At 37.0% G+C, this 17788-nt stretch overlaps 1 protein-coding gene across 4 annotated transcripts in view; it reads right to left on the bottom strand.

Moving 5' to 3' along the window:
- The window catches only part of Cntnap5 (contactin associated protein like 5), an 893594-nt gene that overhangs the window by 302321 nt on the left and 573485 nt on the right, over positions 1–17788 (bottom strand). The gene's annotated exons all lie outside the window — the stretch shown is intronic.

The following is a 17788-nucleotide window of genomic DNA, read 5'->3' as shown; positions in this document are numbered from 1 at the left end:
ATACAGTCTAGAGAAGAACATGGTGACTCATTCAAAGCTACCTTCTATTCCAAAATGTCACTTTCATTATCGAGTGATGGTTGCCTTGAGCCTTGATATTTCCCAACCTCTTCTTTGTACAAATAAAAATATAAAATTATCCCTCCTTCATATTTCACCATGTAGACTAAAGATTAAAACACTATTAATTTGTAACACAGAGCCTCAAAATAAATAGTGTTTCATAATCCTCTCTTTAGATATTTGAAGATGTGCAATATCACACTAGGAAGATTTCGGAGACTGAACCGAAGGCAAAGGGCACTATTTACCCTTGCTTCTCTAAGACTAAAAGAAGGGAGTTCTTTCCCCATTTCCCTTTCTCTCTCTCTGTCTGACTCTCTCTTTCTTTTTCTCTTTTTATATGTATCTCTCTGTGTATTACATGTATGTAAACATATGTGTATTCATATGTGTTTGAGTGCACATGGTTTTTTTATAGCTGGTATCCTCAATTATTCTCCTCTCTATTTACTAAGGTCTTTCATTGAACCTGGAATTTACCAACTAAGCTATTATAAGCTTTTCTCCTGATCCTGTAAAACTCCCTTCTAAATCTGGAATTAAAGATGGGACATCATAACTGTCAAGATTTTAATGTAGACTCTGAAACTCTAAACTCTGGTCCTCATACCTAAATGCCAGGCTCCTCATCCATTAAACTATCTCCCATCCTGAACAAAGGAGATTCTAACTGTAAGTCTGTCTGTCTATTCAATGTATGCTCTGGTTCTGGGGAAACTTATAAAAAAGGAAAGGTCAGAGATAGTAGAATTAATTTACATTTCAATTGACACTCCTATCCCCAAGCCTGTCACAACATAAATGTCATTGTCTCTGTTACATGCCACAGTATGTGGGCAGCCTTTTTTAATGTGTCAGGTCTCATTCACACTAATTAATATAAAATCAATGTCTTTACCCTCTTGTTTTGAAAAGCAATATAGACTACAAGGAACAAAATTGTCTCATAAACCTCTGTCTAATACCTTGCTGTCTAGTAAGATTTCTATTGCTATGATAAAGTATCCTGACAAAAGTAAATTAATGGAATAAGAGTTTATTTTGAATCCCAGTTCAAGGCCCTAATAAAGAATTGTGTAAAGCCATGGTATTTGGAGAGTGACATATCTGGTCCCATTGTGTCCACAATCAGGAAGCATAGAGTGATTAGCACTTTTGCTTAGCTCATTTTGTCCTTTTTATACAGCATTGTATCCATACCTGGAGGAGCCTTTGATACTGCCACTAAGAGTGGATGAGCCTTCTCATCTCAATAACCGAATCAAGAAAATATCCCATAGTCATACCAAGAGACGAACCAGTTCTTTACTGATGCACCTGGAAGCTAGACTCTTAGAAGATTCTAGATCCTGTCAAGATGTGAACAAACACTTACCATCACCCTTTCCACCCCAAAGCAAATGTACACTGACTTCTGAGCTTAGAGATCAACACCCTTCCCTGAAGCTTGCTGATTTCAGTAATAGATCTTGAAATCAGTAAGAATGTGACATTTGGTCTTTAAAAGATGTTTGCTTGTATTCTTGACAGTTAACTATTACAAATAAAGCTATGTTGGCAAAAGGTAAGTGTCCATCAGTAGATTCCTGAGTGAGTAAAGTGTACTTAGCTCACATAGTTAGATGTAAGGAAGCCACAGTAAATAATGTATGTGGCATTTAAACAGATCTAAACTGATTTCTATTGTGTACTGTCAAGGGAGAAATGTGAGTATTGATGCAGAAAAAAGGATGCTATTTATTGTGCTACAATAAACACACAGAATGAGGACAAAGTAGAATAGATGGGTATACAGAAAAGATAAATAAGAATGGATTGATGGCAACAGGAAAGGGAGACCTCTCTGATCCGCCATTGTGTATGTGTGTGACTGGTATTCTGATTTTTTTTTTTTTTTACTTTTTTTCAGGTTAAGATGTGTTTAAGTGGTCAATAAAATATATACCTAGCTGTGTTTGTGATGGTATTTCTAGATATGATTGACTAAAAATGCCCTTGACTGGATTGTGACTATTACCATTCCATAATTTTTAATGTTAAAATATTTTTACTACTTGCAGAAATGAAATCAAAAGGATGAAACAAGTGTAAGTCTGAGTATTGAGTACTAACCAAGTAAAAATTCTAAATCAATATTAGGATGATAAAAGCAACCATAGAACTGAACAAAAATAATAAATCAGGTAATTTCTGAAGACAGGGTTTATCTGACAGTAGATTCTTGGAAGAATATAATCTAATGATGAAAGCTAAATGATGTTCAAGGAAATCCTAAATAGAACTTTGTCATTGCTCTGATGCTACAGATGTGATTATAAGCCTGTTTTCAGTGTGTTGTAGGATGGAGTAAGTGAGAAAGTACATTGATATCATGAGGCAAGTCTCACAATAGAGGGACATAGAGGAAAGAGACAGTATTCAGGGAATATTTAATGGTTTGGGTTTGCATCAGAGGAAGCTTCATTGAACTTGTAATTCAGACATACATACCCATGAACAATTAACACTTCTTCACTGATCTCATTGAAAAAACTGTTCAACATGAGGATCAAGCCTAATACTTGATTTTCTAATTTTTATGGAAATACACATTAGCATGAAAATAGCTGGATCTGGTCTATAAAAAGACAAGTTAACTGTTACTTTTTGGATTCTTTATTTTTTTTTCTTAGTGGTTAATATTGACAAGGCTCTGAGTATGTCAGTGAGATGGTTTCTGAACTGTGTTAACTGAGATAGAAAGATCTCTATGTGGCTGTCAATATGCTATAAGCTGGTATCTCAGACATCATAAAAAAGTGAAGGGTCAAATAAACAATGACATTTATCTGTCTTGACTGCTGAGGCGATGTGTGTAGCCATCTCTTACTCTTGCCATGATGGACTCTTAAACTGTGATCCCATATCAACTCTTACTTAAGTTGCTTTTTCCAGGCATTTTGACAGAGCAACATATAAGGAATGCATTAATGTAGAAAGAAGAGTTATGCCTTACAGGATATGTACAAGTAACCCGAGAACTGAATGAAGGGAGATTACTAGCTGTAGATAGATGGATAGCATTCAAACTAGTATTGAGGCCAGAGTGGTGGGCTGTCAGGTAGAAGAGCTGGTCAGAGTTTTGCTTGTTTGTCTTTAATATACTGAGAGGGGGAGTAGGAGAGAGACAGAAAGAGTAAGAGAGAATGAGATACAGAAAAAGAGACACAGAGAGGTGGGGATATAAAACATAGAAAGAGGGAAGAGGGAGGAAAGTTTTATAAATGCCAGTGCAATAGGGTCTGAAATGTTCACAGAATATGAAGAAATGCTAGGGAATGGGTATTTTCACCATAAACCTGCAGGAACCACCTGAGGTGTCTGACTGACGGTAAATCATCCTCACAGTGAAGAGACCTTATGTACTACTTCAACAAAGTGGTAGAGCCAATCATCCACAAACTAAAACAGGCTAACACCACACTTCTGTTGACAGGAGGCATCAAGGCTAAACAAGGCCCAAGAGGGTTACTTGCTAGTGTCCTAACAGTGAACAAAGAATCAAAACAACTGCACAGCACATTTGTATAAGCATCTCCACAAAAGTCTATATCATAGAAGCTAATTATGAGGTTTACTTTTTATTTTAATCTTAACTTGTCATCAAAAGCCAAGATTATTAAGAAGCAAATACTGGCCCAGAATGGAAAGACAGTCTCTTAGACTAGGGGCATGAATGGGATAAAACTGAAGAAGGAGAAAATTAAATAGTTGTACTTCCTTGCCTGTTACTCCCAGATTGCTGTGCTAGACACAGTTCACTCAAGGATGAGCAGATAGGTCTGGACCTGAGAGCCAAAATTAGTTTTCTTTCTCTCTTTGTTTGTTGGAGACCATACCACGAGCAAGTAGGCCTTTCACAGCTTCCCATCCTAACAAGCCAAATGGCCTTGTGCTAAGGAGCAGGTATCACCCCCTCCTCCCTCTTCCCTTCCTGGCACCTGAGGCTGTAAAAAGCTGAATTCTTCTTGGTCTCCGCTTCTCTTTCCCTTTTGCCCATTTCTCTTCCAGGTTTGCGGACCCCCTCGCACCCACGAATAACTGGGTCCTGCTGGACAGGACAAGTGGCGCCTCCATGTGGAATCGAGGTTCAGATCATTTACCATAGGTGGAGATTACGGAGTTTCACACCCCCAGAGAAGTTCATCCCGACCCCAAGAAAAAATAAGTAGTGAAGGACCGCTCCCACAGCTCATGGGAGAGAGTAGCCCTTGGTAAGTGATTCATCTCCACTGAGAAACGGAAAACTAAGATTAAGAGGCAGCCTTCATTAAAGGCTTAAAGATGTCTCTCAGGGAAAGAGGAGTTAGAGTTAAAAAGAAAGATTTGATAAACTTTTTTATTTTCATAGACCAGGCATGTCCAGGGTTTATTGTAGATGGAGCAGAGATACACTGTAAAAAATGGCGAAAGGTAGGCAGAGACTTAAATGATAAACTAGCTAATGTGGGTCCCAATGCGGTCCCTGCAACCATCTTTTCTTATTGGGGAGTAACTATCAGAAGCTACCACTGTGCCTCTTCTCCCTTCTCTGGCAGAATTCCCAGAAGAAGGAGATAAAGAAGTAGAATTTGAACATGAGAGAGAGAATAAGTTTCAGAAAAGCAGTTATCCCCTGTTTGTGGGACTTTTTAGCAAAAAAGAGGGAAAATGAAGATAAGCTATTTCAGAGCTCTCCTAGGGACAGAAGGAAATTAGGAGACGTCCTGCTTCCTCTCTGGCTCCTATGGAGATATTCTTAGTTCTGGTTAGGATATCTGGGTCCCTTTGAGACATTAAGTTCTATTCCCTCCCTGTCTATTGTCTGTTCTTGGTGCACCATTTGTCCATATGTTTGTCTATTTACGTTTGTTTTTGTTTTGTTGTTTGAATGGTTGTTGTTCTGTGTTTCATGTGGAAAAAAAATGGTTAAAATTTTATCTGCTGGCTGTCCATCCTTTGATTTAGTTTAACTTGTTTAAAAGGCAGGCTAAATTTGCACAGCAGAAACTGATAAGTTACACTGCACTGTGGCTGGGAATCAAGTACAGCTGGAAAAGCCCTGCTGGGAGTCGATTGCAAATGGAGCTCTTAAAGGGGCAGGCAGCATTTTGCTTGTAACAGAAAGTTAGCTTAAAATGGGGAACTCAGGGTTGGAGTCATTCTAAACGACATGTGACATGAACAAACCCAGGAAAACAGATCTTTAAAGATACTTCAAAATAGAAATAATCTTTGGGCCAGGACTCTGGCAGAGTGCTCAGATTGAGAAACATTTGCGTTTGGGTTGACTCTGAGCTCAGAAGGGAGCAGCTTCATTGAGGAGGCTTGTGAGGCACTTCTTTTGTTTTGCAAACCATGACTAGGGAAATTCCTGGTACTTCAGTTCTCCCTCCCTTCCTTTTAGCTAAAAAAACCTTGTTGCAGACCTAGTCAGATATTGTTCTAAATAAAGTTTAAATTCAAAGTTTATAAAAGGTCAATCAGGCTGTGGAATTTATCAGGACATTGCAATTTCACTTGCCTACTTTATATAAAGTTATAGTGTACAGAGTTTGCTTATATGTATATGTATATTATTTGCTACATGAAAAGTATTTTAGTTACTAATGCTTTTAAGGGAAAATTACCTTTAACTCCTTGCTCTCACACAATGAGCTTTTAAGTTCTGGGGAGTAGCTGTAGCTCCAGCTAAGATTCAGAGGCAATATCTTATAATACTTAGGGTTTTTAGCTATATTAGAAAATCGTGGTACAGAAAATCTAAGAAGCAAAAAATATCAGCTTCAAATTTTTATTTTCAAAAGCTTCCAGGAGATGTTAATTGGCTAAGAACTCACCTTGAGGCCTTAAAGCTACTTAAACCTTTGTTAGGTGTTATCTAGTGAGATTCAAAATTACTGGTGAGAAATAAAAGGTTTCACAGAAAGCAGAGGAAACTTCTGTGATCAGTTGTTATCAAATATAATCAATGGTAAATAAATATTACCTTCTCATTTTATTTATGTGCCCACAACAAATCTTTGGCAAGAGAAAACATTGTTGTAAAATCATCCTTCATCACCTAAAAGTAAAGTTTAAACACCCTATAAAGCCACAGTAGTGCTAATAAAGAATTGTAAGATAAATTCATATATTTTGGAAAAACTATAACAAAAATTGTGTCTTAAGAACCTAAGTGTCTGTTCCTTGTTCCAAACAGCCATTAATTTGGTTATTGCAGAATATTAATATTCGATCTATTGCATACCATCATATTAAGTAAAATTGATAATCATTATCCTAAGATAAGTTAAAAATTGTTTTTATACATGCTTCTGTAACCTTCTATAAATTCATGCATGCATGCATCTCATTAACTGTGTTTAAAAACAGCCCTTCTATGGGAGAAACGTATATGTGAATTGCATTGCACACTTATTCTTTTGGGTTTCCTCTTGTTTCAGCAGATAATTAAATTGTGTGCTGTAGCTGGTGTTTTAAAATGTTGAACAATCAAACTTTAAGTTGTATATTAATAGTCAATATTATATCTCAGAACTTACAATTGCTTAAAATTGTTCATCCCTCAGATGCTATTAATTCTCAAGCTTGCAATTGCTTATGCAACTTATAAGAAAAAATACTGTTCCTTTAAGAAGACTGTTTTTGGGCAGTTAAGAAATTGTCCTGGGTTGCCTAGAAAAGACCCCCAGGATTTGCTTTTGTGTTATAGAGGTTTACATAAAGCTTTAACTGGTAAAGATTACAGATAGCTCCTGAAATGATACAAACTCAGGATCCTTATAATTATTTGGGTTTTAGACTTACTAATCAAGCAGTTTTTTCCTAGAAGATAGTTATTCACAGAGGCAACTTAAGGACTTTAAATGATTTTCAAAAAATTTTAGGTGATATTAATTGGCTTCACCCCTATTTAAAGTGTACTACAAGGAAGTTGAAACCTTTGTTTGATAGTCTTAAAGGGAGTTCAGAACCAAACTCCTCTAGATCTTTAACCTCAGTAGGATTGCTAGCCTTACAACAAGTGGAAAAAGCTATTGAAGACCAATTTGTCACTTATATAGATTACTCTTTGCATTTATACATATTAATTTTTAATATTATTCATATGCCTACAGTATTGTTATGGCAAAAATCTCCTCTAATGTGGATACATTCGAGGATTTCTCCTAAACGCAATATCTTGCCATATTATGAAGCAGTAGCTCAGACGGTTATCCTTGGAAAGAAGCAGGCACTAACTTATTTTGACAAAGAGCCAGATATTATAAAACAATGTCCTAAATATATTACATTATCTCCAGTGCCACATTTAGGAGTTAATCCACGAGGTCTTATGCCTAATCATATTTGGCAAATAGATGTAACTCATTATGTGGAATCTGGAAAATTAAAAAATATACATGTTTGTATTGACACTTGTTCAGGATTTCCTTTTGCTTCTCTGCATACAGGAGAGGGCTCTAAAAATGTAACTTATCATTGCCTACAAGCCTTTAATGCCATGGGATTGCCTAAACTTATTAAGACAGATAACGGGGCATCCTATTTTAGCAAGAATTTTACTTCATTTTGTAAAGAATTTGGCATTAAACATAAAACTGGAATTCCTTATACCCCTATGGGACAAGGAATAGTTGAATGTGCTTATTGTTCTTTTAAAAATTGGCTATATAATCTCGTTCTTTATATATTCAAAATAGTAATGGTTTAAGATAATATTTTGGTATTTTTAGAGAATGTGCATGTCAAATTGTAAAAAAAATTGCTCTGGTGTCCTCAGTTCCTACCTGTTTCCACATAATGTTATTAATTCTTGAGGACCTATACTCAATCAATTGCTGCAAATGAATGCTCTTATTTCTGATTAATAAATAAATTATACACATGTGACTATAATAACTTTTCAAGCATTCTAGTTACAATCTCTCTTTAAGAGAAACAATTGAAAGTGTAATTAGTCACTGCCCATGTTATATTAAAACTGACTATAATAGTCAATTATTTAAGATGTTTTGTCAACAATTTAATAATTCTCAAANACAAGGTATTGTGGAACTTTAAAAACTCTATCTTCTTAAAAACAAAAAAGGGGAGAAATTATACCCCCCTACACATTATTTAAATCATACTTTTATTTTTAAGAATTTTGAAATTTGGATGTCAAAGAAGTTAATAAATGCCTTATACTATCTTAAAACTAGACATAATCATGTCTAGGTGATATGAAAAGCATCCACATATTGGCACATGGCATGAGCCTGAACAGAAAGTTAATATGGGGGAGAGAGGAGGTGTTTCTGTTTTTTCCACAGAATACTGCAGAAGCATGCCAGCTTCCAGAATGATTCGTGTGACAGGCTGACCTGTGAGTTCCTGAATGCCCTGACAGTGATGACAAGAAAGCTGTGCTGAGTGCACAGAGAAAGAAGAATCAGGGAGAGCAGCCACTTGCAAACAAGATGAAGAAACTTCCTATCTCCGCCATGGACTACAACAAGGAGAGCCTATTTCTGCAGTGACCTTGGCAGTAATCCTGGGCTTAGGAGCTGCAGGTGCAGGAACTGGCATTGCCTCTTTAGTCACCTCCCAACAGCAATACACCGAGCTTAGTCTTGCTGTGGACAGAGATATATAAGAGCTGCGAAGGGGCTTGAAATTTTTAAAAGATTCCCTGGTCTCTCTGTCCAAGGTAGTATTACAGAACAGACGAGGCCTTGATTTAGTGTTCTTAAAAGAGGGAGGGCTAAGTGAAGCTCTCAAAGAAGAATGTTGTTTTCATTCTGATAAGACTGGCTTAGTTCATGAGACAAAGTTAGAACTAGTTTAGAAGAGAGAAAACATAATAGAGAGAAACCAGAATACCAAAAACCTTGGAAAATGGCAGGTCAAATTGTGGTTCACTAGGGCCATCAGCAGTCATGGTTTTGTGTCTTGGCATATACATGGCACAATGAACCTTAGTTCAGTGTATACCATTTTGTCCAGAAAGTCAGTCGTGGAGGCAGGAGGTTGAGGCAGTTGGTCACACTGTATATACAATCAGGAAGCAGAAAGAGGGAAATTTGGATGCTTTGTTCCCTTGACTCTTTGTATTCAGTCCAAGACCCCAAATCAGGGAATGGTATCACTAATACTTAGGGTGGGGTTTTTTTTAAACATAATTCAATACAATCTGGAAAGTTTTTCACAGAAATGATCAGAGACTTGCCCTCAAGATTTTAAGTTGTGACAAAATGACAGTCAACATAACCATCATCATTCACTAAGCATTCTGAATACCTTGCACAGCATGGTGAGCTGACATTTTATCTCGATGGCAGCAATTGTGGTGGTCACATCTGTGGGCACTACATTTCCAAGACACATTATACAAAAAGCCATGAACTTGCTGTGCCTAGGTTCACATTTCACTATCTTATTGGGTCTTAGAAGCAAATGTACTTGCAGCCAGATGTGACACTACTGCAGAAATGCTTAGAGAATGTCAGGTGCTAAACCAGGAACATCTCATCCATTCCCTCATTTAATTTTACTTAACCTGTGCAGTAATTGAAGTAAGAATTATTACTCTTATTTATATCCATGAGGAAGTTGAGCATTATAGATGATATTAAGTACATAGGCAGTATTCCACAGCTAGAAAACATATACATATGTATATGAAGTAAATATAAGTGACTTATTGAAACTGCTTACAGGGCTGGATGACTTTACTCTGTTTGATACACATGGGACTTTGCGCATGAATGTTGTCAATTAATAGGACAGAGGCAGCATGTTGTTTGATCTTTGTTGGTTCCCCTGTCCCTATCCAGGGAAATGCAAACTATCTGCACAGAAAAGTACTATATATGTCTAGCCTTGAAAGCCCTGTACACAGGCTTAAGACAGGTCCTCTTGGCTATAGAAAGATGAATAAAATGTGGGCCTTACTACATACTCAAGACTCAGCTGATTGCTTTGAAGAAATACATTCAAATGTCTACAGATGTGTGTAGAAATTACTCTCTTCATTTTTGATAGGAAAAAATCAAAAGCAGATTAAAGAACAAAGGCTATATTTTCTCTCAAAGCTCAAGGCTATAATCTGTGTTGGGGAGAATTCATGACAGCAGGAGCTTAAGAAAGCTGATTGCATCATACCTCCAATGTCAAGAAGCAGAAAGATGAGTACTGATTGATTCTCAGTCCTTTTGTTTCTTTGTACTTATCCAGAACCCCAGGTCATCAAGTGGCACTTTTACTTTTTAGCAGGGGTCTTTCCAACTTAGTTAACACAATCTAGAAAACTCACATAGACATTCCCAATGTTTCTTTTCTATATGCTTCTAGAATGATAAGCTGACAGTCAACATTAAGCATTATAGCATGCTAAACATAGTATTTCTGATTCACTTCTGTTCACACTTACTGAATAAACAGCACCAGAAACAGAGCTAGACAATGGCATTTTAAACTCTCTTCTCAGCTCATGTTTTATAGATAATTGGACACTGAGAACCTCAATTTTATATTGTTTTCATTCACCCCTCAGAAACCTTGGAAGGAGGTTTGCGCACAACCATCTTTCAGAAGAGGAGAGTAGTGTAGAGGAATGTTCAGTGGGCATTGGAGGAGACCTCTCCTCTTTGCAGTCCTTTCTGATGGTCTAGTGACACATAGAAGGAACTATGCAAGCTCAATGTGGCATATTAGGGCACAGGGACCCCTCCATGCCTCATATTTGCTGTGAACCTGAGCACTTAGGCTTCATTTTCACAACCTGACAATTTCAGTGGTATAATTAAACTCTAAGCAAGATGTTTAATGTGTGAGATTTCTGTGCCTTCCTCACTAAAACAGAGAGAATTCATATTCTTCACACAGGTGATAGTCACCAGTGCCATCTCCACTGTGAAATGCAGAGGATGGCACCTCAGGCTAGTTGCTGCACTGTTACATGGCTCAGTTGGGTAAACAGTACCTATTGGTCAAGCTGAGGACCTTACTTTAAGTCCTCATTACCCACACAAAAACTTCGCATATCTACCTGTGCTATAACCCCTGCATTGTGGAGGGCAGAGTTGTGGCGGGGGATGGGGGGAGGTTGGGGCTTTTTAATCACCAATAAATTTCCAAGTTCAAGAGAGGCCCTTTCACACCTGCTGTCTTTTTGTGATTTCTGTGTATACTTATGGGGACATATGCTAACACACATGTATATGCAAACACCATACACACATTTATCATATCCACACAAACCCTCACTCACACATACACACAAAACATAGCTCAAAAGGCAGCTATTCAAAGACACCTTGGTCCCCTTGTACAGCTTTCCTCAATTAATAAATCCTGTGTTGTATTTCTATGCCATCAATGGCTTCCCAATATAGTTTCCACATTAAGTCTAAAATATGTATGTACTGCACCTGTTTTCTTTCAAAAACATTCTTTTGAGGAAAAAAATAGATTTATTTACTTTGTGAGTGTGGTGATCAGCTTGGTCAATATTAAAATATAATTTGTCTAAATTAACTTTTGCATAATTAATGGAAGGAATAAAGCATACAAAACCTCACCCATAAAAATAAATAAGGAAGCAAGTAAATAAAAATTAATAAGTTCATAATTTATTGAGAAACTCACAAAATAATCTAAGGTTTTGGGAGATAGCTCCATTGGTAAAGTGCTTTCCCAGTCAGTACAAAGACCAGAGTTCCAAACTAGTAAGAAAAGCAAGCATGCTGGTGCTAGGTTGAAACAGGCAGGACAATCTCTGGACCCTGCGGCCAGTGAGTTCACCAGAATTAGTGAAAATAGTGCCAAAGAGAAACTTGGTTTCTTTGTTCAAAAACAAAGGTAGGTGGTACCAAAGGAAAAACATTTAAGGATGACCTCTGGACTCCACATGCAGACATACACACATAGACAGAGTCACAGACATAGACACAGAAACAGAAAGACACATAATACAATAAATAAGTAACTTTTATAAACAGCCAATTTAATTTAAATTTTTAATTTATTTTTATTTATGAGTTTCTTAAGGACAAAAATAGATTTATTCACTGTGTGAACTTTGGTGACAAGCAGTCAACACTAGAGTGTAATTTGCATGAATTGATGTCTACATAATTGAATAATGCATATATAACTAAGCATATCAAAAATATATTAGGAAGCAAATAAATGGACTGGACAAATAGATTAATAAATGAGAGATTAATAAAGAATTTGAGAAATTTGTGGGTTAATACAGAGGAGAAGCATGAAAGAACTGCAAGTCCACTACATGAAAATTTCTTGAACTTGGGATGGGATACTGCTTCTTTTGAGTGCGGTTTGACTCAATAGGTCATGATAAGTGGATGTGAAAGGAATTTCTCTAAGTGTCTGTTAAAATTCGTGGCAATTTGAAGGTGACAGTGCTTTAATTTCAGGGTAATGCCACAGCTTTATGACTTAGTAGTTTTGTTTAATGGCTTAATTTATAAGGAGATTATGCCATCTGCTTCTAGTCATGAGAGGCCACTTCAATGCAGAGGCTTCTACAAATGGAGGTAATACCCACTGTGAGCCTTAGCTTAAGATAGCAGCCTTCTGAAGCCCTGGGTGGTTCACATTTCTTGCAGGTAAGAGCATGATGCATAAAAAGCTGCTTCTTCTAACTGGCGGATTCTGAACTCTTTGGCAAACAATTCATTACAGAAATCAAACTGACCGTCTGAAATGTAAGGCACAATACAAGTTGGGAATATATAAAGAAGAAACAAGCAACTAGCATTATTCCAAGCAATTAAACTGCAAGTGAGTCACACCACATGCATGATCCATGAGTGATTCTCCACCAGGAAGCTGGCTTTGAAATTGCTCCAAAGATGAACCAAGCCCACTGCCCATGAAGATACCTATCTTCCATTCAGGCAGGGTAGATATAGTGAGAAAAGTGAAGCAGGATAGAAAGTCATGTAAAAATAAAAACCACCTGGAAAGTGAAAATAAGTCCTCATGCTGGCGTCTGTGTGAGGAGCCATCAAGGAGAAACTAAAAGCTAGCAGGTGTCCAGAGATGCTTCTGCCGTGGATTAAAATTTACAATGATTTGCTCCTTTAGGCCATGGAGAATTCCATTTTAGGATAGATTCCTGCCATGGATATGTTTTTCCTGTTATTAAATGTATATAACAATCACAAGGTATTAGCCTACACTTTTGAGCAGATTTCTGTAGAACAAAAAAAGTGTACTGTCTTGTAGTGATACTATATAGAGAAGTAGAAAAATGTCTTAAATTTTAATGATGATCCTTTAAGAATTCTTAAAATTATAATAGTAATTATTAAGCTTTTATAATAGGAATGCTATTAAGTCCTTTCTGATGTCAAAACTGCAAAAATAACTCTTCCACTTTTCAAATGACATGAGTTAATCGCTCCTGAGATAGAAAGCAGGCATCTGAAACTTATGAAACATTCCAAGAGGTTGCAAAACCATTAACCGAACATCCTAAAAATAGGGAACTGTAATGATTTGCTATAGGTGCAAGCAGAAGGTAAAATTTTCACTGGGTTTATCCATACTAGACTTCACTAATAACTTAGTCACAAAAGTTATGTGCATTCTTAAATGACAGCACATATACATGAGTGTGTGTCTGTGGGTATGTTGGAAATAGATTGCTTTGGGGTGAAGTCAGATGGAAAATGCCAGCACAAAAGTGTATTACAAATACCATGACACAAACAAGTAAATTCTACTAACTTTGCTCTTTAATACATTTGTCCAACACTGAAATCACACTCAAAGTGTGAGGAAAAGTTTCCATGAGTGTCTTCTTCTTATGTAGTCAATGACTTTCATTCACCTTAAACAGACAGGAGTGTAGGCAATGAGTAATTCACAAACATTGCTGTAAACTCAGGAGTCAACTCTAACAATGGAGGCCCAACCACGTGGGCACAATTCTTCCTTGCTGTAAATAGCTGGAATGATAATCGATTGCCTCAATCATGCTGTGCAATTATGGCAAGAAATATTGAAGAGACCTCAATCACAATCCTCTACCTACTCCATTATGCATGCTTTGATATGTTTTAATGAAAGCAGCTGCTGCTGCCAATCAGAGAGAGTCATAGCATCATAGCACCCAGAATGCAAGATTGGGGAGCTGTAAAGGTATCTTGGAAATGGATAGGAACTATTTGACAATGTAATCCAAGTTTTTATTTAGAAATTCACCTACTTTTCTGTTAATTCCCTGTAATTATTGTTTATCACCCTAAACAAGTAAAAATTACATTGCCTCTATTGATTTGGAAGGGAATGCATTTTATGAGTGACTCTACACAAATATCTTTGCACATATATATGCAATTGACTGAAACAAGGGAAAAATTGTACAGCTGGTAAGTAAATATACTTTAATAGGTGGACCAGTGTCTCCTAATGTTAAAAAATTCTGACTACAAACTGAGTTCTAAGGGAAATATTCTAAAAGTGCATAGAGTGACTGCAAGCTGAGTTCCAAGGAATTGTAGTCAGAGATTCTCATTCTAGTTGTGCTTCATCATGCAAAGTTTTTCCCAGAAGGATCCTCTCCAGACTCCTAGAGCCTTGGAAATATCATGGCTATTTAGAACCGGTGATTTTATTGTTTTATCTCTTTTGTTGAGAGTGGATTTATAGCTTTCAATCATGTGAACAACTGGGAGAGTAAGTGAAGGTTAAATCTACAATCACTACATAGCTTCAGATCTCTGTTTCAAGACTGTCTGGTTTAGAAGAATTGGAATTTCATGTGTATCAGGCTTAATAGAAATTGTAAACTTGCCAGGCACTAAAATCACCTAATACCACAGGTTGCACCTTTGAGGAACTTTTAAGACTGAGATTAACACGGGTGGAAAAAAACCACACACCTTAAATGTGGGTAGCACTATTATATGGACTTGGGTCTAAGAGTGAATAGAAAGGATAAAGTAAGAAGAATATCAGTATCAATCTCTTTCTGCTACCTGACTATAGATACAATGTATCCAGGTGCCTCCTGTTCTTGCTGCCATGTTCTTCCCACCATGATGGTCTGTATCTTTAAACCATGAGTAAAAATGAACCCTGCCTTTCTTAAGTTGCTTTGTGTGCATTTTATCACATCAATGAGGGAAGTAGCTCTGCTAGGATATATACAGAGATGTTCACATTAATCTTGAAAGCCAATCACTTTTGTAACCTTTACTTTCTAACAAGAAAACCACCTAGAGGGTGGCTAAATGACTTGTCCAAGGTAGTATGGTTATAATCCTCATGCATTTAATTTAAACTCCATTTCAATCCCGAAAGATATTTTCTCTCCCATATTTGAAGATGAAAAGGCTCTGGAAAAAGCTAGGTCATGAATAAAGTGCAGGAAGAAAATGAGGAAGAGAGGAGCATCTTTTACTCCTGGGCTTAGAGCAGAAGTTGTAAATCCTCTGAATGACTCATAAACAGTTAAGACTGAATACTAAGCATGTATTCACTAAGCATGTTTTCACAGCTCCAAATTGTTATAGATTTAAAGTGGAAGAGTCTTAGTCTGAGATACATCACCTAAAGTAATGCAGAATAAAGGAGAAAGGGAGAAATGATGGTTGAACTTGGCAGTGGTTTCACTAGGTTCAGTACACTGGAACGGTTAAAGAAGGTGTAAACGTAAATCCAAACATTTGTCACACTTTGTATTAGTCTCTTCTCCATTATTTAAATAAGATGCCTGAGGATGAGTTGTATGTGAGGAGCTTTACACAAGATCATAGGTTAGGAGGCTGAATATCAAGCAGCACTCTCTGGCAAAGGTGAAGGATTTCAGAGGAGGAAGCACATGTAAAGGGAAGGATTATTTCCTGATACAGAAATCCAAGGAGACTGAAAGGTTACTCTTTGTCATTCATAAAAACAGTCTTGTAAGAATTACCCTCAGGATTCCATTAGAACTCCCTTAAGATGACTCATGTATAGTACCTACATGACCTATAGACTTTTCAGTAAGTCCCTTCCTCTTAATGTTCAATAACATGTCATTGTATCAGCAATGTAATCCCTGCTCAGCACTGGGATTGCAAATGCATGCCACCATGCTCATATATATTCTGAATCCAAACTTAGGGTCCCTCTTGCTTCTGTGACATGGTGATTTGAATAAGAATGTCTACATAGGCTCTGGAAATTAATAGTTTGGTCCCAGTTGGTAATACTGTGGCAGTATTTGAATAGGTTTAGGAGGTATGGCCTTGATGGAGAAATTCCATTATTGGAAGTAAGCTTTGAAGTTTCAAAGTTGCTCTGCAATGAGCTAATTAAATTATACTGGGTGAATGGTGAGTCTGGGACATTCACCTGATTTTGTAAACTTTGTTGGTCTGGTCACATTTTGTAGGTTACACTTTCTGAATGACTTTGCTACATATTTCAAAGCATCAGAAGTCATGTAATTTCAATAGTGGGAAAGATTTAAGATTCCCAAAATAAGGGCTCCTCCTTGTCCATCATTGTGGAAATTCCTATCTATGACCATCTAAATTATCAACTCAGTGTTAGGGTAGTCGTAAAAATCCATCGTGAAAAAGCTTCTAGTCAATAGAATAGAATCTCTGATCTGGGTGGACCATAATATCTAGTGATCTGGCTCAATCACACAGGAAAGGGACCACCTGTAAGAAGTCAGATCACCTAAAATCATGGATTTCTCATATTCTTTCTCTTACAGATAAGATGAAGAATCTTTTAAAGTTATTTGCTTGTAATTAACCAATATTTGTATATTCCAATTAAAATTCCCTGAAATGTCTGTATTCAGGAGGTAGCAGCTATCCAACAACTCCTGAAACATGTCATAGCTCATACTCAGCAGTATGTCTGTATCTTTTGCCTTTTCCTTTAGCTAAAACACCTATGTTTTGAAAAACGTGAACAAGGGGTAACTTGCATCTAAATATCTTATAAAGATTAAGACAAGTGCATTTAGGGAATTAGAATTCTCCAAGATAGCCGAGAATTCTGTATTTTTTATTAAGAAGCTTGGTGAGAGTTATATTTTTAAACAGAATCAAAACACTTTGAGAAGCCCAGTCCTAGACTAGGTTATTGAAGAGGACTATGTACAAACAACCAAGAACAGCAAGCAACACAATTTCTATTCCTGCTCAAAGGCAACTACAAAGTAACTAACATATAGGCACTCACTATTCACTGTATGAAGTAGTATGAAAACTAAAATAACTTGTACTTTCTTCAGTCAGTGTCTGGATCAGTTGGAAAAATGAGGAACATGCCTTGTCATCACTTCCTGCAGTGGTTCCACTGCATTTCATCTACAGCATCTCATGGCCTTGTTCCTGAGTTCACTGCCACATGAACATCCATGGTGCAATTTCGGTGCCTTGACCACTATCTGGCTAGACTGAGCTCTATAGAAATGCTGCCTCACAATAGGAGCCCAGGGCACAAATGCTCAATGACATATGAGAGGTCTGACTTTGCTACTCCATTATTTAGGACATCTTGCATCTTTGAAGACCAGGCTTGAAATTAACTGCATGCCTCTGTGTGTGTGTGTGTGTGTGTGTGTGTGTGTGTGAGAGAGAGAGAGAGAGAGAGAGAGAGAGAGAGAGAGCAGGAGTGGGAGAGGTACATAGATATATGCCAATTAATGATATTCAATCATATTTGGTTTTTTAATTTTTTT

This window comes from Mus caroli, chromosome 1, assembly GCF_900094665.2.
Source record: "Mus caroli chromosome 1, CAROLI_EIJ_v1.1, whole genome shotgun sequence".
Lineage (NCBI taxonomy): Eukaryota > Metazoa > Chordata > Mammalia > Rodentia > Muridae > Mus > Mus caroli.
The sequence above is the reverse complement of the archived record's forward strand: the minus strand, read 5'-3'. Positions and strand labels throughout refer to the sequence as shown.